General features: G+C 50.1%; 1 protein-coding gene across 1 annotated transcript in view; it reads right to left on the minus strand.

The window, feature by feature from the left end:
• LOC135562782 (regulator of G-protein signaling 20-like) overlaps positions 1-21,051 on the minus strand; it is a 251,854-nt gene that overhangs the window by 45,615 nt on the left and 185,188 nt on the right. The window lies entirely within an intron of this gene.

Below are 21,051 nucleotides of genomic sequence, written 5' to 3' on the forward strand. Positions count from 1 at the left end.
GGTAGTCCTACCGTAATGTGACGGTACAGAGCCAAAACTGTTTGCATGTTCTTCACAAAGAGGGCAACAGATGCTACTGAGCCAGATGTCTATGTGTCAGGGGAGAAGCTCCAGGTGGTATCCGATTTGAAGTACCTTGGCATCATACTTGATTCCAACCTCTCTTTTAAAAAGCATGTGAAAAAGGTAATTCAAATAACCAAATTCAACCTAGCTAATTTCCGATTTATACGAAATTGTTTGACTACAGAGGTAGCAAAACTGTACTTCGAATCTATGATACTCCCCCACTTAACATACTGCTTGACTAGTTGGGCCCAAGCTTGCTGTACAACATTAAAACCTATTCAGTCTGTCTACAAACAGGCTCTCAAAGTGCTTGATAGGAAGCCCAATAGCCATCATCATTGTCACATCCTTAGAAAGCATGAGCTCTTGAGTTGGGAAAATCTTGTGCAATACACCGACGCATGTCTTGTATTCAAGATCCTTAATGGCCTGGCTCCTCCCCCTCCACTCAATATTTTTGTTAAACAGAAAACCCAGACATATGGCAGCAGATCCACAAGGTCTGCCATGAGAGGTGACTGTATAGTTCCCCTAAGGAAAAGCACCTTTAGTAAATCTGCATTCTCTGTGAGAGCTTCCCATGTCTGGAATACACTGCCATCAGACACACATAACTGCACCACATATCACACTTTCACAAAATGCTTGAAGACCTGGCTAAAGGTCAATCAGATTTGTGAACATGGTCACTAGCTGTGTGTTGCCGCTTTCCATGTTGTCTGTTGTCTGTAGCTTGTGAGGTGTGGAAAAACTTTGTTGCTTTTATGAATTTTGTCTTGCTGCTTTTTGTTCTATGTTGCTCTGTCTGTATGCTACGTCTTGCTTGTCCTATGTTGCTCTGTCTTGCTTGTTCTATGTTACTATTGTCTATATTGTAATTGTTTTTAATAACCTGCCCAGGGACTGCGGTTGAAAATTAGCCGGCTGGCTAAAACCTGCACTTTTACTGAAACGTTGATTAATGTGCACTGTCCCTGTAAAAATAAAAAATAAACTCGGGAAACTCAAGCCATCTCTCCTCAGCCGAGACCCGGGTTCACGATGTAGGAAACCGACCCGGGTTCACGATGTAGGAAACCGACCCGGGTTCACGATGTAGGAAACCGACCCGGGTTCACGATGTAGGAAACCGACCAAAACTGTTTGCTAGACGGTGAAAACGGGGAGGTGGCCTAATATATCTAGACTTGTCCAATAAGAAACGCTTGTTTCCATTTGCACATTTTTTTGCTACAATGTGCAGTAATGAGCCCAATTCTCGGTCTAGCATCCTGCTCAGGAATATGAGTGTGTGGTGCTCTGTGGTGTTTGTGGAGTTTGTGAAGCTCTGTGGTGTTTGTGGAGCTCTGTGGTGTCTGTGGAGCTCTGTGGTGTCTGGGGAGCTCTGTGTTGTTTGTGAAGCTCTCTGGAGCTCTGTGGTGTTTGTGAAGCTCTGTGGTGTTTGTGGAGCTCTGTTGTGTTTGTGGAGCTCTGTGGTGTTTGTGGAGCTCTGTTGTGTTTGTGGAGCTCTGTGGTGTTTGTGGAGCTCTGTGTTGTCTGTGGAGCTCTGTGGTGTTTGTGGAGCTCTGTGGTGTCTGTGGAGCTCTGTGGTGTTTGTGGAGCTCTGTGGTGTTTGTGGAGCTCTGTGGTGTCTGTGGAGCTCTGTGGTGTTTATGGAGCTCTGTGGTGTTTGTGGAGCTCTGTGGTGTTTGTGGAGCTCTGTGGTGTTTGTGGAGCTCTGTGGTGTTTGTGGACCTCTGTGGTGTTTGTGAAGCTCTGTGGTGTTTGTGGAGCTCTGTGGTGTTTGGAGCTCTGTGGTGTTTGTGGAGCTCTGTTGTGTTTGTGGAGCTCTGTGGTGTTTGTGGAGGTCTGTGGTGTTTGTGGAGCTCTGTGGTGTCTGTGAAGCTCTGTGGTGTTTGTGGAGCTCTGCGGTGTTTGTGAAGCTCTGTGGTGTTTGTGGAGCTCTGTGGTGTTTGTGGAGCTCTGTGGTGTCTGTGGAGCTCTGTGGTGTTTGTGGAGCTCTGTGGTGTTTGTGGAGCTCTGTTGTCTGTGGAGCTCTGTGGTGTTTGTGGAGCTCTGATGTCTGTGGAGCTCTGTGGTGTTTGTGGAGCTCTGTGGTGTTTGTGGAGCTCTGTGGTGTCTGTGGAGCTCTGTGGTGTCTGTGGAGCTCTGTGGTGTTTGTGGAGCTCTGTGGTGTTTGTGGAGCTCTGTGGTGTTTGTGGAGCTCTGTGGTGTTTGTGGAGCTCTGTGGTGTCTGTGGAGCTCTGTGGTGTTTGTGGAGCTCTGTGGTGTTTGTGGAGCTCTGTGGTGTTTGTGGAGCTCTGTGGTGTCTGTGGAGCTCTGTGGTGTCTGTGGAGCTCTGTGGTGTCTGTGGAGCTCTGTGGTGTCTGTGGAGCTCTGTGGTGTTTGTGGAGCTCTGTGGTGTTTGTGGAGCTCTGTGGTGTCTGTGGAGCTCTGTGGTGTCTGTGGAGCTCTGTGGTGTTTGTGGAGCTCTGTGGTGTCTGTGGAGCTCTGTGGTGTCTGTGGTGTTTGTGGAGCTCTGTGGTGTCTGTGGAGCTCTGTGGTGTTTGTGGAGCTCTGATGTCTGTGGAGCTCTGATGTCTGTGGAGCTCTGATGTCTGTGGAGCTCTGTGGTGTTTGTGGAGCTCTGTGGTGTTTGTGGAGCCTGTGGTGTTTGTGGAGCTCTGCTTATTGCAGCACTAGCAGGTTATTTCCATACCTGTGAATGCAGAGTGGGATCAGGTCAGCCTGTCAAATATCTGTCTTACAGACACACAGAGGCACAAGCTGACTTAAGTCTAAAGAGCTGCAAGACTAGATGCTTAATTACTGTAGTCGGATTAGGGTTCAGTGGATATATTCAGACTGACCCTGTCTCTGTGGTGAAGTATTCAGCCCATTTATCTCTCTTGCAGGTAACATTTTAACCCCCTCTCTCTGGCAGGTAACATGTTAACCCCCTCTCTCTGGCAGGTAACATTTTAACCCCCTCTCTCTGGGAGGTAACATGTTAACCCCCTCTCTCTGGCAGGTAACATATTAACTCCCTCTCTCTGGCAGGTAACATATAAAGTAGGGCAAAAAAGTATTTAGTCAGCCACCAATTGTGCAAGTTCTCCCACTTAAAAAGATGAGAGGCCTGTAATTTTCATCATAGGTACACTTCAACTATGACAGACAAAATGAGGGAAAAAAATCCAGAAAATCACATTGTAGGATTTTTTATGAATTTATTTGCAAATTATGGTGGAAAATAAGTATTTGGTCAATAACAAAAGTTTATCTCAATACTTTGTTATATACCCTTTGTTGGCAATGACAGAGGTCAAACGTTTTCTGTAAGTCTTCACAAGGTTTTCACACACTGTTGCTGGTATTTGAGTCTGCAGGAAGGGTACCACATGAGGGAGGAGGAGGTCTTCCCTGTAACGCACAGCGTTGAGATTGTCTGCAATGACAACAAGTTCAGTCCGATGATGCTGTGACACACCGCCCCAGACCATCACTCTTTGCCAGTCCTGTCTGATCCAGCAACGGTGGGTTTGTGCCCATAGGTGACGTTGTTGCCAGTGGTGTCTGGTGAGGACCTGCCTTACAACAGGCCTACAAGCCCTCAATCCAGCCTCTCTCATCTTATTTTCGGACAGTCTGAGTACTGATGGAGGGATTATGTGTTCCTGGTGTAACTTGGGCAGTTGTTATGCATCTCACAGTACGGACATTGCAATTTATTGCCCTGGCCACATCCGCTGTCCTCATGCCTCCTTGCATCTCGCTCTCCCACAGCCCCTCTCTCCCTCTCTCTTGTGACAGGCAACCTCTTATCTGTTGAGGTCACTATTGAATGAGGCCCATGCTATAGATGACTGTATGTTGAGGTCACTATTGAATGAGGTCCATGCTATAGATTACTGTATGATGAGGTCACTATTGAATGAGGCCCATGCTATAGATTACTGTATGATGAGGTCACTATTGAATGAGGCCCATGCTATAGATTACTGTATGTTGAGGTCACTATTGAATGAGGCCCATGCTATAGTTTACTGTATGTTGAGGTCACTATTGAATGAGGCCCATGCTATAGATTACTGTATGTTGAGGTCACTATTGAATGAGGCCCATGCTATAGATTACTATATGTTGAGGTCACTATTGAATGAGGCCCATGCTATAGATTACTGTATGTTGAGGTCACTATTGAATGAGGCCCATGCTATAGATTACTGTATGATGAGGTCATGAATGAGTGCATAGATTACTGTATTGAATGAATGAGGCCCATGCTATAGATTACTGTATGATGAGGTCACTATTGAATGAGGCCCATGCTATAGATTACTGTATGTTGAGGTCACTATTGAATGAGGCCCATGCTATAGATTACTGTATGTTGAGGTCACTATTGAATGTGAAGTCCATGCTATAGATTACTGTATGATGAGGTCACTATTGAATGAGGCCCATGCTATAGATTACTGTATGTTGAGGACACTATTGAATGAGGCCCATGCTATAGATTACTGTATGTTGAGGTCACTATTGAATGAGGCCCATGCTATAGATTACTGTATGATGAGGTCACTATTGAATGAGGCCCATGCTATAGATTACTGTATGTTGAGGTCACTATTGAATGAGGCCCATGCTATAGATTACTGTATGTTGAGGTCACTATTGAATGAGGCCCATGCTATAGATTACTGTATGATGAGGTCACTATTGAATGAGGCCCATGCTATAGATTACTGTATGATGAGGTCACTATTGAATGAGGCCCATGCTATAGATTACTGTATGATGAGGTCCATGCTATTGAACTGAGGCCCATGCTATAGATTACTGTATGATGAGGTCACTATTGAATGAGGCCCATGCTATAGATTACTGTATGTTGAGGTCACTATTGAATGAGGCCCATGCTATAGATTACTGTATGATGAGGTCACTATTGAATGAGGCCCATGCTATAGATTACTGTATGATGAGGTCACTATTGAATGAGGCCCATGCTATAGATTACTGTATGATGAGGTCACTATTGAATGAGGCCCATGCTATAGATTACTGTATGATGAGGTCACTATTGAATGAGGCCCATGCTATAGATTACTGTATGATGAGGTCACTATTGAATGAGGCCCATGCTATAGGTTATTACTGTATGATGAGGTCACTATTGAATGAGGCCCATGCTATAGATTACTGTATGATGAGGTCACTATTGAATGAGGCCCATGCTATAGATTACTGTATGATGAGGTCACTATTGAATGAGGCCCATGCTATAGATTACTGTATGATGAGGTCACTATTGAATGCGGCCCATGCTATAGGTTACTGTAAAGGGGAAGTTGGGTGACACCTGGAGGGGGGTGGAGCATAAAGACAGGTGAAACAGGTCAGGGAGTGACACTTGGCATTTTCTCAACCGGCTTCATGAGGAATTATTTTTCAACAGTCTTGAAGGAGTTCCCACATATGCTGAGCACTTGTTGGCTGCTTTTACTTCACTCATCTCAATTGGGTTGGGGTCAGGTGATTTGTGGAGGCCAGGTCATTTGATGCAGCACTCCATCACTCAGCCTGGAGGTGTGTTGGGTCATTGTCCTGTTAAAAAACAAATGATTGTCCCACTAAGCGCAAACCAGATGGGATGGCGTATCGCTGCACAATGCTTTGGAATCCATGCTAGTTAAGTGTGCCTTCAATTCTAAATAAATCATCAACAGTGTCACCAGCAAAGCACCCACACACCATCACACCTCCTCCTTGCTTCACGGTGAGAACTACACATGCAGAGATCATCCGTTCACCTACTCTGCATCTCACAAAGACTTGGCGGTTGGAACCAAAAATCTCAAATTTGGACTCATCAGACTAAAGGACACATCACCAGGAGCAAACTACCTGCCCTCCAGGACACCTACACCACCCGATGTCACAGGAAGACCAAAAAGATCATCAAGGACAACAACCACCCGAACCACTGCCTATTCACCCCGCTATCATCCAGAAGGTGAGGTCAGTACAGGTGCATCAAAGCTGGAACAGAGAGACTGAAAAACACCTTCTATCTCAAGGCCATCAGACTGTTAAACAGCCACCACTAACACATAGAGGCTGCTGACAACATACAGACTTGAAATCACTGGCCACTTTTATAAATGGATCACTAGTCACTTTAATAATGTTTACATATCTTGCATTACTCATCTCATACTGTATTATCTACTGTATCTTAGTATATGCTGCTCTGACATCGCTCATCCATATATTATATATTCCTAATTCCTTTACTTAGATTTGGGTGCTGGGTATATGTTGTGAAATTGTTAGATGTTAATTGTTAGATACTACTGCACTGTTGGAGCGAGAAGCACAAGCATTTCGCTACACCTGCAATAACATCTGCTAAACATGTGACCAATAATTGTTGATTTGAACAGTTGATGTTGAGATGTGTATTTTACTTGAACTCTGTGAAGAATTTATTTGTGCTGCAATCTAAGGTGCAATTAGATTTATCTTCTTAAACGTATCTTCTGCAGCAGAGGTAACTCTGGGTCTTCCTTTCCTGTGGAGGTCCTCATGAGAGCCAGTTAACTCTAATGAACGTATCCTCTGCAGCAGAGGTAACTCTGGGACTTCCTTTCCTGTGGAGGTCCTTATCAGCAGAGGTGAGAGCCAGTTAACTCTAATGAACGTATCCTCTGCAGCAGAGGTAACTCTGGGTCTTCCTTTCCTGTGGAGGTCCTCATGAGAGCCAGTTAACTCTAATGAACTTATCCTCTGCAGCAGAGGTAACTCTGGGTCTTCCTTTCCTGTGGAGGTCCTCATGAGAGCCAGTTAACTCTAATGAACTTATCCTCTGCAGCAGAGGTAACTCTGGGTCTTCCTTTCCTGTGGAGGTCCTCATGAGAGCCAGTTAACTCTAATGAACGTATCCTCTGCAGCAGAGGTAACTCTGGGTCTTCCTTTCCTGTGGAGGTCCTCATGAGAGCCAGTTAACTCTAATGAACGTATCCTCTGCAGCAGAGGTAACTCTGGGTCTTCCTTTCCTGTGGAGGTCCTCATGAGAGCCAGTTAACTCTAATGAACGTATCCTCTGCAGCAGAGGTAACTCTGGGTCTTCCTTTCCTGTGGAGGTCCTCATGAGAGCCAGTTAACTCTAATGAACGTATCCTCTGCAGCAGAGGTAACTCTGGGTCTTCCTTTCCTGTGGAGGTCCTCATGAGAGCCAGTTAACTCTAATGAACGTATCCTCTGCAGCAGAGGTAACTCTGAGTCTTCCTTTCCTGTGGCGTTCCTCATGAGAGCCAGTTTCATCATACCGCTTAATGGTTTTTGCGACTGCACTTGAAGAAACTTTCAAAGTTCTTGACATTTTCTGGATTGACTGACCTTCATGTCTTAAAGTAATGATGGACTGTCGTCTCTCTTTGCTTATTTGAGCTGTTCTTGCCATAAAATGGACTTTATGGTCTTTTACCAAATCTTCTGTATACCACCCCTACCTTGTCACAACAAAACTGATTGGTTCAAATACATTAAGAAGGAAAGAAATTCCACAAATGATCTTTTAACAAGGCTCACCTGTTAATTGAAATGCATTCCAGATGACTACATCATAAAGCTGGTTGAGAGAATGCCAAGAGTGTGCAACGCTGTCATCAATGCAAATATAAAATATATTTTGATTTGTTTAACACTTTTTTGGTTACTACATGATTCCATGTTATTTCATAGTTGTGATGTCTTCACTATTATTCTACAATGTAGAAAATAGTAAAAAAAAATAAAAGAAAACCTTGAATGAGCAGGTGTGTCTAAACTTTTGACTGGTACTGTGTAGTGCCCAGTTTCTTGAGAACAGGGACATCAGCTGCATCATCTTTCACTCCTTCAAAGACACATTTTCTTGCAGCTCAATCAAGTCCATCTGCAGTGATGCAACATCTACCCATCTGAAGATCTGTTTTGCGACTTCTCCTTTTTTTGGGGGGGGTCACATATTTGTGACCAAAAAAAGGGTTTCTGAGCAGCAGCAGTTCTCTTCCAACCGTGATGTCATCAAAGCGAGCCTTGACGTTATTCATCAGCTTCTGGATGTAATGAACATCTTTGTCTCCCTGCTTTGAACCAGAAGATCTGGGAAGTGGACAAGTTCTCTCTGGAGATTATGCTTGAAAAGCTCCCGATGTCTTCTGGGAAGTCCAGACTGCTGTTATCGTATCACTGGTCTCCCGTCCCTGCAGCTTAACGTTCAGTTGATTTAAGATGTGATGTAATGTCTGTCAAAAAATCCAACTGTTTCCATCTTCTCCTCATCTTCCAAAAACTCAGAAGACTGGAGTTGCCTTGTGACTCTTTTGTCCTGAATGTTCCAAACCCTTTGCTGAGCCATCTGACATTGTCGTACAGTAGTGGGTCATTAAAACTAGCATTGGCCTCGGTCAGAAAGCCTCGTAGCAGGCGGTGTTGTCGAGATGATGATGCCCTCAAAAAAAATTTGATCAGTTTCATCATCGTTGTCATGACCTCAGAATACTCTTTTCCCAGACCGACACACAGGACAGATTGATGTCAGGTGCTCCTCTTTCAAACGTGCAGGCAGTCCCCTTCCTGTCATGTCTGGACCTCCATCTGTGGTGATGGAGAACACTGACTTCAGATCTCTCCCCCTTTTTGTCAGCATCTTTGATGTCCTCATGGATATCCTGTCCCCTGTGTGTGTGTTTCTAGATGTGTTAAACCCAACAGCTCCTCACAATCTAAGGGGTCAAATACTTATTTCCCTCATTAAAATGCAAATCAATTTATAACATTTTTGACATGCGTTTTTCTGTATTTTTCTGTTGTTATTCTGTCTCACTGTTCAAATAAATCTACCATTAAAATTATAGACGGATAATCTCTTTGTCAGTGGGCAAACGTACAAAATCAGCAGGGGATCAAATACTTTTCCCCCTCACTGTATCTCAACACCGTCCATTTCTATTTGACATATATTTCAACTGTGCTGTGATGTTTCACAATAAGTACTGCACCTTTCTATTCTCATAGCTTCTACAGATTGTAAATTAAAGATGAAATGTTTTGCTAATATGATTATTATTATATTATTGATAGATTGACTATGACTTTTCAAATCACCCACTTATTGTTATCTGCCGAGTTAGCTCCAGGTAAATGTTGCAATTCCTCAGACATTCTTGGACCTGTGACCAAAAACAAGCTACATATGGACAATACCAAAATAAATGATCTAATGATTCTCTTTGCAGGAAAATGTGCAAAGCTGGTAAGGTTGTATCCCCCATATATATGAACACCCCCCTTCCACTTGCCTCTTCCATTTTTGCAGAACTCTTGCAATTAGTTGGTTGTAGTTTTTGTTAGCTGGATGTGTGACATAACTTCACAAGTCCTATTTATGATATCATTTACAAAGATTATACTTTTTAAAATTGTATTATTATTTTATGTTAAAAAAAAAAGTGTTTTTATCAATTAGTATATTTGAGTTTAACCACAACACTAGGAAGAGTCTTGGTGGTTCCAAACTTCTTTGATTTAGGAATGATGGAGGCCCCTGTGTTCTTGGGAACCTTCAATGCTGCAGAAATGTTTTGGTGCCCTTCCCCAGATCTGTGCCTCGACACAATCCTGTCTCGGCGCTCTAACGACAAGTCCTTCGACCTCATGGCTCGGTTTTTGCTCTGACATGAGCTGTCAACTGTGGGACCTTTATATAGACAGGTGTGTGCCTTTCCAAATCATGTCCAAGCAATTGAATTTACCACAGCTGGACTCTAATCATGTTGTAGAAACATCTCAAGGATGATCAATGGAAACAGGATGCTCCTGAACTCAATTTCGAGTCTCATAGCAAAGGATCTGAATACTTATGTAAACAAGGTATTTCTGTTTTGTATTTTTTTTTTTTATAAATGTTTTTATACATTTGCAAACATGTCTAAAAACCTATGTTAGCTTAGTCATTGTGGTTTGTTGTGTGTACATTTATGAGGAATATGAATTGTAATCCATTTTAGTATAAGGCTGTAGCGTAAGAAAATGTGGAAAAGGGGGAATGGGTCTGAACTGTACATATTATGTACAGTGCCTTGCGAAAGTATTCGGCCCCCTTGAACTTTGCGACCTTTTGCCACATTTCAGGCTTCAAAAATAAAGATATAAAACTGTATTTTTTTGTGAAGAATCAACAACAAGTGGGACACAATCATGAAGTGGAACGACATTTATTGGATATTTCAAACTTTTTTAACAAATCAAAAACTGAAAAATTGGGCGTGCAATATTATTCAGCCCCCTTAAGTTAATACTTTGTAGTGCCACCTTTTGCTGCGATTACAGCTGTAAGTCGCTTGGGGTATGTCTCTATCAGTTTTGCACATCGAGAGACTGAAATTTTTTCCCATTCCTCCTTGCAAAACAGCTCGAGCTCAGTGAGGTTGGATGGAGAGCATTTGTGAACAGCAGTTTTCAGTTCTTTCCACAGATTCTCGATTGGATTCAGGTCTGGACTTTGACTTGGCCATTCTAACACCTGGATATGTTTATTTTTGAACCATTCCATTGTAGATTTTGCTTTAGGTTTTGGATCATTGTCTTGTTGGAAGACAAATCTCCGTCCCAGTCTCAGGTCTTTTGCAGACTCCATCAGGTTTTCTTCCAGAATGGTCCTGTATTTGGCTCCATCCATCTTCCCATCAATTTTAACCATCTTCCCTGTCCCTGCTGAAGAAAAGCAGGCCCAAACCATGATGCTGCCACCACCATGTTTGACAGTGGGGATGGTGTGTTCAGGGTGATGAGCTGTGTTGCTTTTACGCCAAACATAACGTTTTGCATTGTTGCCAAAAAGTTAAATGTTGGTTTCATCTGACCAGAGCACCTTCTTCCACATGTTTGGTGTGTCTCCCAGGTGGCTTGTGGAAAACTTTAAACAACACTTTTTATGGATATCTTTAAGAAATGGCTTTCTTCTTGCCACTCTTCCATAAAGGCCAGATTTGTGCAATATACGACTGATTGTTGTCCTATGGACAGAGTCTCCCACCTCAGCTGTAGATCTCTGCAGTTCATCCAGAGTGATCATGGGCCTCTTGGCTGCATCTCTGATCAGTCTTATCCTTGTATGAGCTGAAAGTTTAGAGGGGCGGCCAGGTCTTGGTAGATTTGCAGTGGTCTGATACTCCTTCCATTTCAATATTATCGCTTGCACAGTGCTCCTTGGGATGTTTAAAGCTTGGGAAATCTTTTTGTATCCAAATCCGGCTTTAAACTTCTTCACAACAGTATCTCGGACCTGCCTGGTGTGTTCCTTGTTCTTCATGATGCTCTCTGCGCTTTTAACGGACCTCTGAGACTATCACATTGCAGGTGCATTTATACGGAGACTTGATTACACACAGGTGGATTGTATTTATCATCATTAGTCATTTAGGTCAACATTGGATCATTCAGAGATCCTCACTGAACTTCTGGAGAGAGTTTGCTGCACTGAAAGTAAAGGGGCTGAATAATTTTGCACGCCCAATTTTTCAGTTTTTGATTTGTTAAAAAAGTTTGAAATATCCAATAAATGTCGTTCCACTTCATGATTGTGTCCCACTTGTTGTTGATTCTTCACAAAAAAATACAGTTTTATATCTTTATGTTTAAAGCCTGAAATGTGGCAAAAGGTCGCAAAGTTCAAGGTGGCCGAATACTTTCGCAAGGCACTGTATAAATATGTACTGTTCCATTTGTACTTACAAACCTTTTGTAGTTTTTTGAGGAACAATGCAATTTGTGGCCTGACGGTTTATTCATAAAGGCCATTATGAATAAACCTCTACGGTTGGTTTCCCGAACATGGAACAAGTCTGGTCCTTGACTAAAATGTACATTTGATAGAGAGTTTATATTCAGCATTCGTTTTACTCCAGGACAAGGCTAAATCTGTGTGTTGGACACTCTACAGTATTGACTACATTAAGAGTGGCTGAGAGAGTCAAGGGACCAGACAGTGTGACGGGACAGGAAGGGGACCAGACAGTGTGACGGGACAGGAAGGGGACCAGACAGTGTGAAGGGGACCAGACAGTGTGACGGGACAGGAAGGGGACCAGATAGTGTGAAGGGACAGGAAGGGGACCAGACAGTGTGAAGGGACAGGAAGGGGACCAGACAGTGTGAAGGGACAGGAAGGGGACCAGACAGTGTGAAGGGACAGGAAGGGGACCAGACAGTGTGAAGGGGACCAGACAGTGTGAAGGGACAGGAAGGGGACCAGACAGTGTGAAGGGACAGGAAGGGGACCAGACAGTGTGAAGGGACAGGAAGGGGACCAGACAGTGTGAAGGGACAGGAAGGGGACCAGACAGTGTGAAGGGACAGGAAGGGGACCAGACAGTGTGACGGGACAGGAAGGGGACCAGACAGTGTGAAGGGACAGGAAGGGGACCAGACAGTGTGAAGGGACAGGAAGGGGACCAGACAGTGCGACGGGACAGGAAGGGGACCAGACAGTGTGAAGGGACAGGAAGGGGACCAGACAGCGTGAAGGGACAGGAAGGGGACCAGACAGTGTGAAGGGACAGGAAGGGGACCAGACAGTGTGACGGGACAGGAAGGGGACCAGACAGTGTGAAGGGACAGGAAGGGGACCAGACAGTGTGACGGGACAGGAAGGGGACCAGACAGTGTGACGGGACAGGAAGGGGACCAGACAGTGTGAAGGGACAGGAAGGGGACCAGACAGTGTGAAGGGACAGGAAGGGGACCAGACAGTGACGGGACAGGAAGGGGACCAGACAGTGTGAAGGGACAGGAAGGGGACCAGACAGTGTGAAGGGACAGGAAGGGGACCAGACAGTGTGATGGGACAGGAAGGGGACCAGACAGTGTGAAGGGACAGGAAGGGGACCAGACAGTGTGAAGGGACAGGAAGGGGACCAGACAGTGTGAAGGGACAGGAAGGGGACCAGACAGTGTGAAGGGACAGGAAGGGGACCAGACAGTGTGACGGGACAGGAAGGGGACCAGACAGTGTGAGGGACAGGAATGGGACCAGAGAGTGTGAAGGGACAGGAAGGGGACCAGACAGTGTGACGGGACAGGAAGGGGACCAGACAGTGTGAAGGGACAGGAAAGGGACCAGACAGTGTGAAGGGACAGGAAGGGGACCAGACAGTGTGACGGACAGGAAGGGGACCAGACAGTGTGAAGGGACAGGAAGGGGACCAGACAGTGTGAAGGGACAGGAAGGGGACCAGACAGTGTGAAGGGACAGGAAGGGGACCAGACAGTGTGAAGGGACAGGAAGGGGACCAGACAGTGTGACGGGACAGGAAGGGGACCAGACAGTGTGAAGGGACAGGAAGGGACCAGACAGTGTGAAGGGACAGGAAGGGGACCAGACAGTGTGAAGGGACAGGAAGGGGACCAGACAGTGTGAAGGGACAGGAAGGGGACCAGACAGTGTGACGGGACAGGAAGGGGACCAGACAGTGTGAAGGGACAGGAAGGGGACCAGACAGTGTGAAGGGACAGGAAGGGGACCAGACAGTGTGACGGGACAGGAAGGGGACCAGACAGTGTGAAGGGACAGGAAGGGGACCAGACAGTGTGACGGGACAGGAAGGGGACCAGACAGTGTGAAGGGACAGGAAGGGGACCAGACAGTGTGAAGGGACAGGAAGGGGACCAGACAGTGTGAAGGGGACCAGACAGTGTGAAGGGACAGGAAGAAGACCAGACAGTGTGAAAAGACAGGAAGGGGACCAGACAGTGTGATGGGACAGGAAGGGGACCAGACAGTGTGACGGGACAGGAAGGGGACCAGACAGTGTGAAGGGACAGGAAGGGGACCAGACAGTGTGAAGGGACAGGAAGGAGACCAGACAGTATGAAGGGACAGGAAGGGGACCAGACAGTGTGACGGGACAGGAAGGGGACCAGACAGTGTGACGGGACAGGAATGGGACCAGACAGTGTGAAGGGACAGGAAGGGGACCAGACAGTGTGACGGGACAGGAAGGGGACCAGACAGTGTGAAGGGACAGGAAAGGGACCAGACAGTGTGAAGGGACAGGAAGGGGACCAGACAGTGTGAAGGGACAGGAAGGGGACCAGACAGTGTGAAGGGACAGGAAGGGGACCAGACAGTGTGAAGGGACAGGAAGGGGACCAGACAGTGTGAAGGGACAGGAAGGGGACCAGACAGTGTGAAGGGACAGGAAGGGGACCAGACAGTGTGAAGGGACAGGAAGGGGACCAGACAGTGTGAAGGGACAGGAAAGGGACCAGACAGTGTGAAGGGACAGGAAGGGGACCAGACAGTGTGAAGGGACAGGAAGGGGACCAGACAGTGTGACGGGACAGGAAGGGGACCAGACAGTGTGACGGGACAGGAAGGGGACCAGACAGTGTGAAGGGACAGGAAGGGGACCAGACAGTGTGAAGGGACAGGAAGGGGACCAGACAGTGTGAAGGGGACCAGACAGTGTGAAGGGACAGGAAGGGGACCAGACAGTGTGAAGGGACAGGAAGGGGACCAGACAGTGTGATGGGACAGGAAGGGGACCAGACAGTGTGACGGGACAGGAAGGGGACCAGACAGTGTGAAGGGACAGGAAGGGGACCAGACAGTGTGAAGGGACAGGAAGGAGACCAGACAGTATGAAGGGACAGGAAGGGGACCAGACAGTGTGACGGGACAGGAAGGGGACCAGACAGTGTGACGGGACAGGAATGGGACCAGAGAGTGTGAAGGGACAGGAAGGGGACCAGACAGTGTGACGGGACAGGAAGGGGACCAGACAGTGTGAAGGGACAGGAAAGGGACCAGACAGTGTGAAGGGACAGGAAGGGGACCAGACAGTGTGACGGGACAGGAAGGGGACCAGACAGTGTGAAGGGACAGGAAAGGGACCAGACAGTGTGAAGGGACAGGAAGGGACCAGACAGTGTGAAGGGACAGGAAGGGACCAGACAGTGTGAAGGGACAGGAAGGGGACCAGACAGTGTGAAGGGACAGGAAGGGGACCAGACAGTGTGACGGGACAGGAAGGGGACCAGACAGTGTGAAGGGACAGGAAAGGGACCAGACAGTGTGAAGGGACAGGAAGGGGACCAGACAGTGTGAAGGGACAGGAAGGGGACCAGACAGTGTGAAGGGACAGGAAGGGGACCAGACAGTGTGACGGGACAGGAAGGGGACCAGACAGTGTGAAGGGACAGGAAGGGGACCAGACAGTGTGAAGGGGACCAGACAGTGTGAAGGGACAGGAAGGGGACCAGACAGTGTGAAGGGACAGGAAGGGGACCAGACAGTGTGATGGGACAGGAAGGGGACCAGACAGTGTGAAGGGACAGGAAGGGGACCAGACAGTGTGAAGGGACAGGAAGGACAGGAAGGGGACCAGACAGTGTGAAGGGACAGGAAGGGGACCAGACAGTGTGAAGGGACAGGAAGGGGACCAGACAGTGTGATGGGACAGGAAGGGGACCAGACAGTGTGACGGGACAGGAAGGGGACCAGACAGTGTGAAGGGACAGGAAGGGGACCAGACAGTGTGACGGGACAGGAAGGAGACCAGACAGTGTGAAGGGACAGGAAGGGGACCAGACAGTGTGAAGGGACAGGAAGGGGACCAGACAGTGTGAAGGGACAGGAATGGGACCAGACAGTGTGAAGGGACAGGAAGGGGACCAGACAGTGTGAAGGGACAGGAAGGGGACCAGACAGTGTGAAGGGACAGGAAGGGGACCAGACAGTGTGAAGGGACAGGAAGGGGACCAGACAGTGTGACGGGACAGGAAGGGGACCAGACAGTGTGAAGGGACAGGAAAGGGACCAGACAGTGTGAAGGGACAGGAAGGGGACCAGACAGTGTGACGGGACAGGAAGGGGACCAGACAGTGTGAAGGGACAGGAAGGGGACCAGACAGTGTGACGGGACAGGAAGGGGACCAGACAGTGTGAAGGGACAGGAAAGGGACCAGACAGTGTGAAGGGACAGGAAGGAGACCAGACAGTATGAAGGGACAGGAAGGGGACCAGACAGTGTGATGGGACAGGAAGGGGACCAGACAGTGTGAAGGGACAGGAAGGGGACCAGACAGTGTGACGGGACAGGAAGGGGACCAGACAGTGTGACGGGACAGGAATGGGACCAGAGAGTGTGAAGGGACAGGAAGGGGACCAGACAGTGTGACGGGACAGGAAGGGGACCAGACAGTGTGAAGGGACAGGAAAGGGACCAGACAGTGTGAAGGGACAGGAAGGGGACCAGACAGTGTGACGGGACAGGAAGGGGACCAGACAGTGTGAAGGGACAGGAAGGGGACCAGACAGTGTGAAGGGACAGGAAGGGGACCAGACAGTGTGAAGGGACAGGAAGGGGACCAGACAGTGTGAAGGGAGAGGAAGGGGACCAGACAGTGTGACGGGACAGGAAGGGGACCAGACAGTGTGACGGGACAGGAAGGGGACCAGACAGTGTGACGGGACAGGAAGGGGACCAGACAGTGTGAAGGGACAGGAAGGGGACCAGACAGTGTGAAGGGACAAAATGTGGACTAGGTTGTGGAAACGTTTTGACAAAAACATCTCATTTAATCACATAGATTTAAATATTAAAGCAGCAAAATGTGAATACGTAGATTTTCACTACTAGTTACAATATAATATCATACATGAGGCAGCTGTAATACTGCATCCCCTCTAGTCCTGCCTACCAGCAGCCCCTCTAGTCCTTCCCACCAGTAGCCCCTCTAGTCCTTCCCACCAGCAGCCCCTCTAGTCCTTCCCACCAGCAGCCCCTCTAGTCCTTCCCACCAGTAGCCCCTCTAGTCCTTCCCACCAGCAGCCCATCTAGTCCTTCCCACCAGCAGCCCCTCTAGTCCTTCCCACCAGCAGCCCCTCTAGTCCTTCCCACCAGCAGCCCATCTAGTCCTTCCCACCAGCAGCCCATCTAGTCCTTCCCACCAGCAGCCCCTCTAGTCCTTCCCACCATCAGCCCCTCTAGTCCTTCCCACCAGCAGCCACTCTAGTCCTTCCCACCAGCAGCCCATCTAGTCCTTCCCACCAGCAGCCACTCTAGTCCTTCCCACCAGCAGCCCATCTAGTCCTTCCCACCAGCAGCCCCTCTAGTCCTTCCCACCAGCAGACCCTCTAGTCCTTCCCACCAGCAGCCCATCTAGTCCTTCCCACCATCAGCCCCTCTAGTCCTTCCCACCAGCATCACCTCTAGTCCTTCCCACCAGCAGCCCATATAGTCCTTCCCACCAGCAGCCCCTCTAGTCCTTTCCACCATCAGCCCCTCTAGTCCTTCCCACCAGCAGCCCATCTAGTCCTTCCCACCAGCAGCCCCTCTAGTCCTTCCCACCAGCAGCCACTCTAGTCCTTCCTACCAGCAGCCCATCTAGTCCTTCCCACCAGCAGCCCCTCTAGTCCTTCCCACCAGCATCCCCTCTAGTCCTTCCCACCAGTAGCCCCTCTAGTCCTTCCCACCAGCAGCCCCTCTAGTCCTTCCCACCAGCAGCCCCTCTAGTCCTTCCCACCAGCAGCCCCTCTAGTCCTTCCCACCAGCAGCCCCTCTAGTCCTTCCCACCAGCAGCCCCTCTAGTCCTTCCCACCAGCAGCCCCTCTAGTCCTTCCCACCAGCAGCCCATCTAGTCCTTCCCACCACTAGCCCATCTAGTCCTTCCCACCAGCAGCCCATCTACTCTTTCCCACCAGCAGCCCATCTAGTCCTTCCCACCAGCAGACCCTCTAGTCCTTCCTACCAGCAGCCCCTCTAGTCCTCCCCACCAGCATCACCTCTAGTCCTTCCCACCAGCAGCCCCTCTAGTCCTTCCCACCAGCAGCCCCTCTAGTCCTTCCCACCAGCAGCCCCTCTAGTCCTTCCCACCAGCAGCCCTCTAGTCCTTCCCACCAGCAGCCCATCTAGTCCTTCCCACCAGCAGCCCCTCTAGTCCTTCCCACCAGCAGCCCATCTAGTCCTTCCCACCACTAGCCCATCTAGTCCTTCCCACCAGCAGCCCATCTACTCTTTCCCACCAGCAGCCCATCTAGTCCTTCCCACCAGCAGACCCTCTAGTCCTTCCTACCAGCAGCCCCTCTAGTCCTTCCCACCAGCAGCCCCTCTAGTCCTTCCCACCAGCAGCCCCTCTAGTCCTTCCCACCAGCAGCCCCTCTAGTCCTTCCCACCAGCAGCCCCTCTAGTCCTTCCCACCAGCAGCCCATCTAGTCCTTCCCACCAGCAGCCCCTCTAGTCCTTCCCACCAGCAGCCCCTCTAGTCCTTCCCACCAGCAGCCCATCTAGTCCTTCCCACCAGCAGCCCCTCCAGTCCTTCCCACCAGCAGCCCCTCTAGTCCTTCCCACCAGCATCCCCTCTAGTCCTTCCCACCAGTAGCCCCTCTAGTCCTTCCCACCAGCAGCCCCTCTAGTCCTTCCCACCAGCAGCCCCTCTAGTCCTTCCCACCAGCAGCCCCTCTAGTCCTTCCCACCAGCAGCCCATCTAGTCCTTCCCACCAGCAGCCCCTCTAGTCTTTCCCACCAGCAGCCCATCTAGTCCTTGGTTAGGCCCCTTCCCACCAGCAGCCCATCTAGTCCATCCCACCAGCAGACCCTTTAGTCCTTCCCACCAGCAGCCCCTCTAGTCCTTCCCACCAGCAGCCCCTCTAGTCCTTCCCACCAGCAGCCCCTCTAGTCCTTCCCACCAGCAGCCCTCTAGTCTTTCCCACCAGCAGCCCATCTAGTCCTTGGTTAGGCCCCTTCCCACCAGCAGCCCATCTAGTCCTTCCCACCAGCAGCCCATCTAGTCTTTCCCACCAGCAGCCCATCTAGTCCTTCCCACCAGCAGCCCCTCTAGTCTTTCCCACCAGCAGCCCATCTAGTCCTTGGTTAGGCCCCTTCCCACCAGCAGCCCATCTAGTCCTTCCCACCAGCTGCCCCTCTAGTCTTTCCCACCAGCAGCCCATCTAGTCCTTGGTTAGGCCCCTTCCCACCAGCAGCCCATCTAGTCCATCCCACCAGCAGACCCTTTAGTCCTTCCCACCAGCAGCCCCTCTAGTCCTTCCCACCAGCAGCCCCTCTAGTCCTTCCCACCAGCAGCCCATCTAGTCCTTCCCACCAGCAGCCCCTCTAGTCTTTCCCACCAGCAGCCCATCTAGTCCTTGGTTAGGCCCCTTCCCACCAGCAGCCCATCTAGTCCTTCCCACCAGCAGCCCCTCTAGTCCTTCCCACCAGCAGCCCCCTTCCCTCCAGCAGCCCATCTAGTCCTTCCCACCAGCAGCCCCTCTAGTCCTTCCCACCAGCAGCCCCTCTAGTCCTTCCCACCAGCAGCCCATCTAGTCCTTCCCACCAGCAGCCCCTCTAGTCCTTCCCTCCAGCAGCCCATCTAGTCCTTCCCACCAGCAGCCCCTCTAGTCCTTCCCACCAGCAGCCCCTCTAGTCCTTCCCACCAGCAGCCCCTCTAGTCCTTCCCACCAGCAGCCCCTCTAGTCCTTCCCACCAGCAGCCCCTCTAGTCCTTCCCACCAGCAGCCCATCTAGTTCTTCCCACCACTAGCCCATCTAGTCCTTCCCACCAGCAGCCCATCTACTCTTTCCCACCAGCAGCCCATCTAGTCCTTCCCACCAGCAGACCCTCTAGTCCTTCCCACCAGCAGCCCCTCTAGTCCTTCCCACCAGCAGCACCTCTAGTCCTTCCCACCAGCAGCCCCTCTAGTCCTTCCCACCAGCAGCCCCTCTAGTCCTTCCCACCAGCAGCCCCTCTAGTCCTTCCCACCAGCAGCCCCTCTAGTCCTTCCCACCAGCAGCCCATCTAGTCCTTCCCACCAGCAGCCCATCTAGTCCTTCCCACCAGCAGCCCATCTAGTCCTTCCCACCAGCAGCCCATCTAGTCCTTCCCACCAGCAGCCCCTCTAGTCCTTCCCACCAGCAGCCTTCCTCCTTCCCACCAGCAGCCCTCTCCCACCAGCAGCCCCTCTAGTCCTTCCCACCAGCAGCCCCTCTAGTCCTTCCCACCAGCAGCCCCTCTAGTCCTTCCCACCAGCAGCCCCTCTAGTCCTTCCCACCAGCAGCCCCATCTAGTCCTTCCCACCAGCAGCCCCTCTAGTCCTTCCCACCAGCAGCCCCTCTAGTCCTTCCCACCAGCAGCCCCTCTAGTCCTTCCCACCAGCAGCCCCTCTAGTCCTTCCCACCAGCAGCCCCTCTAGTCCTTCCCACCAGCAGCCCCTCTAGTCCTTCCCACCAGCAGCCCCTCTAGCCCCCACCAGCAGCCCCTCTAGTCCTTCCCACCAGCAGCCCATCTAGTCCTTCCCACCAGCAGCCCATCTAGTCCTTTCCCACCAGGTCCTTGGGCCCCTTCCCACCAGCAGCCCATCTAGTCCTTCCACCAGCAGCCCTCTAGTCCTTCCCACCAGCAGCCCATCTAGTCCTTCCCACCACTAGCCCATCTAGTCCTTCCCACCAGCAGCCCATCTAGTCCTTCCCACCAGCAGACCCTCTAGTCCTTCCCACCAGCAGCCCCTCTAGTCCTTCCCACCAGCAGCCCCTCTAGTCCTTCCCACCAGCAGCCCCTCTAGTCCTTCCCACCAGCAGTCCCTCTAGTCCTTCCCACCAGCAGCCCCTCTAGTCCTTCCCACCAGCAGCCCCTCTAGTCCTTCCCACCAGCAGCCCCTCTAGTCTTTCCCACCAGCAGCCCATCTAGTCCTTCCCACCAGCAGCCCATCTAGTCCATCCCACCAGCAGCCCATCTAGTCCTTCCCACCAGCAGCCCATCTAGTCCTTCCCACCAGCAGCCCCTCTAGTCCTTCCCACCAGCAGCCCATCTAGTCCTTCCCACCAGCAGCCCATCTAGTCCTTCCCACCAGCAGCCCCTCTAGTCCTTCCCACCAGCAGCCCCTCTAGTCCTTCCCACCAGCAGCCCATCTAGTCCTTCCCACCAGCAGCCCCTCTAGTCCTCTAGTCCTTCCCACCAG

The sequence above is a fragment of the Oncorhynchus nerka genome, linkage group LG20 (genome assembly GCF_034236695.1).
Source record: "Oncorhynchus nerka isolate Pitt River linkage group LG20, Oner_Uvic_2.0, whole genome shotgun sequence".
Lineage (NCBI taxonomy): Eukaryota > Metazoa > Chordata > Actinopteri > Salmoniformes > Salmonidae > Oncorhynchus > Oncorhynchus nerka.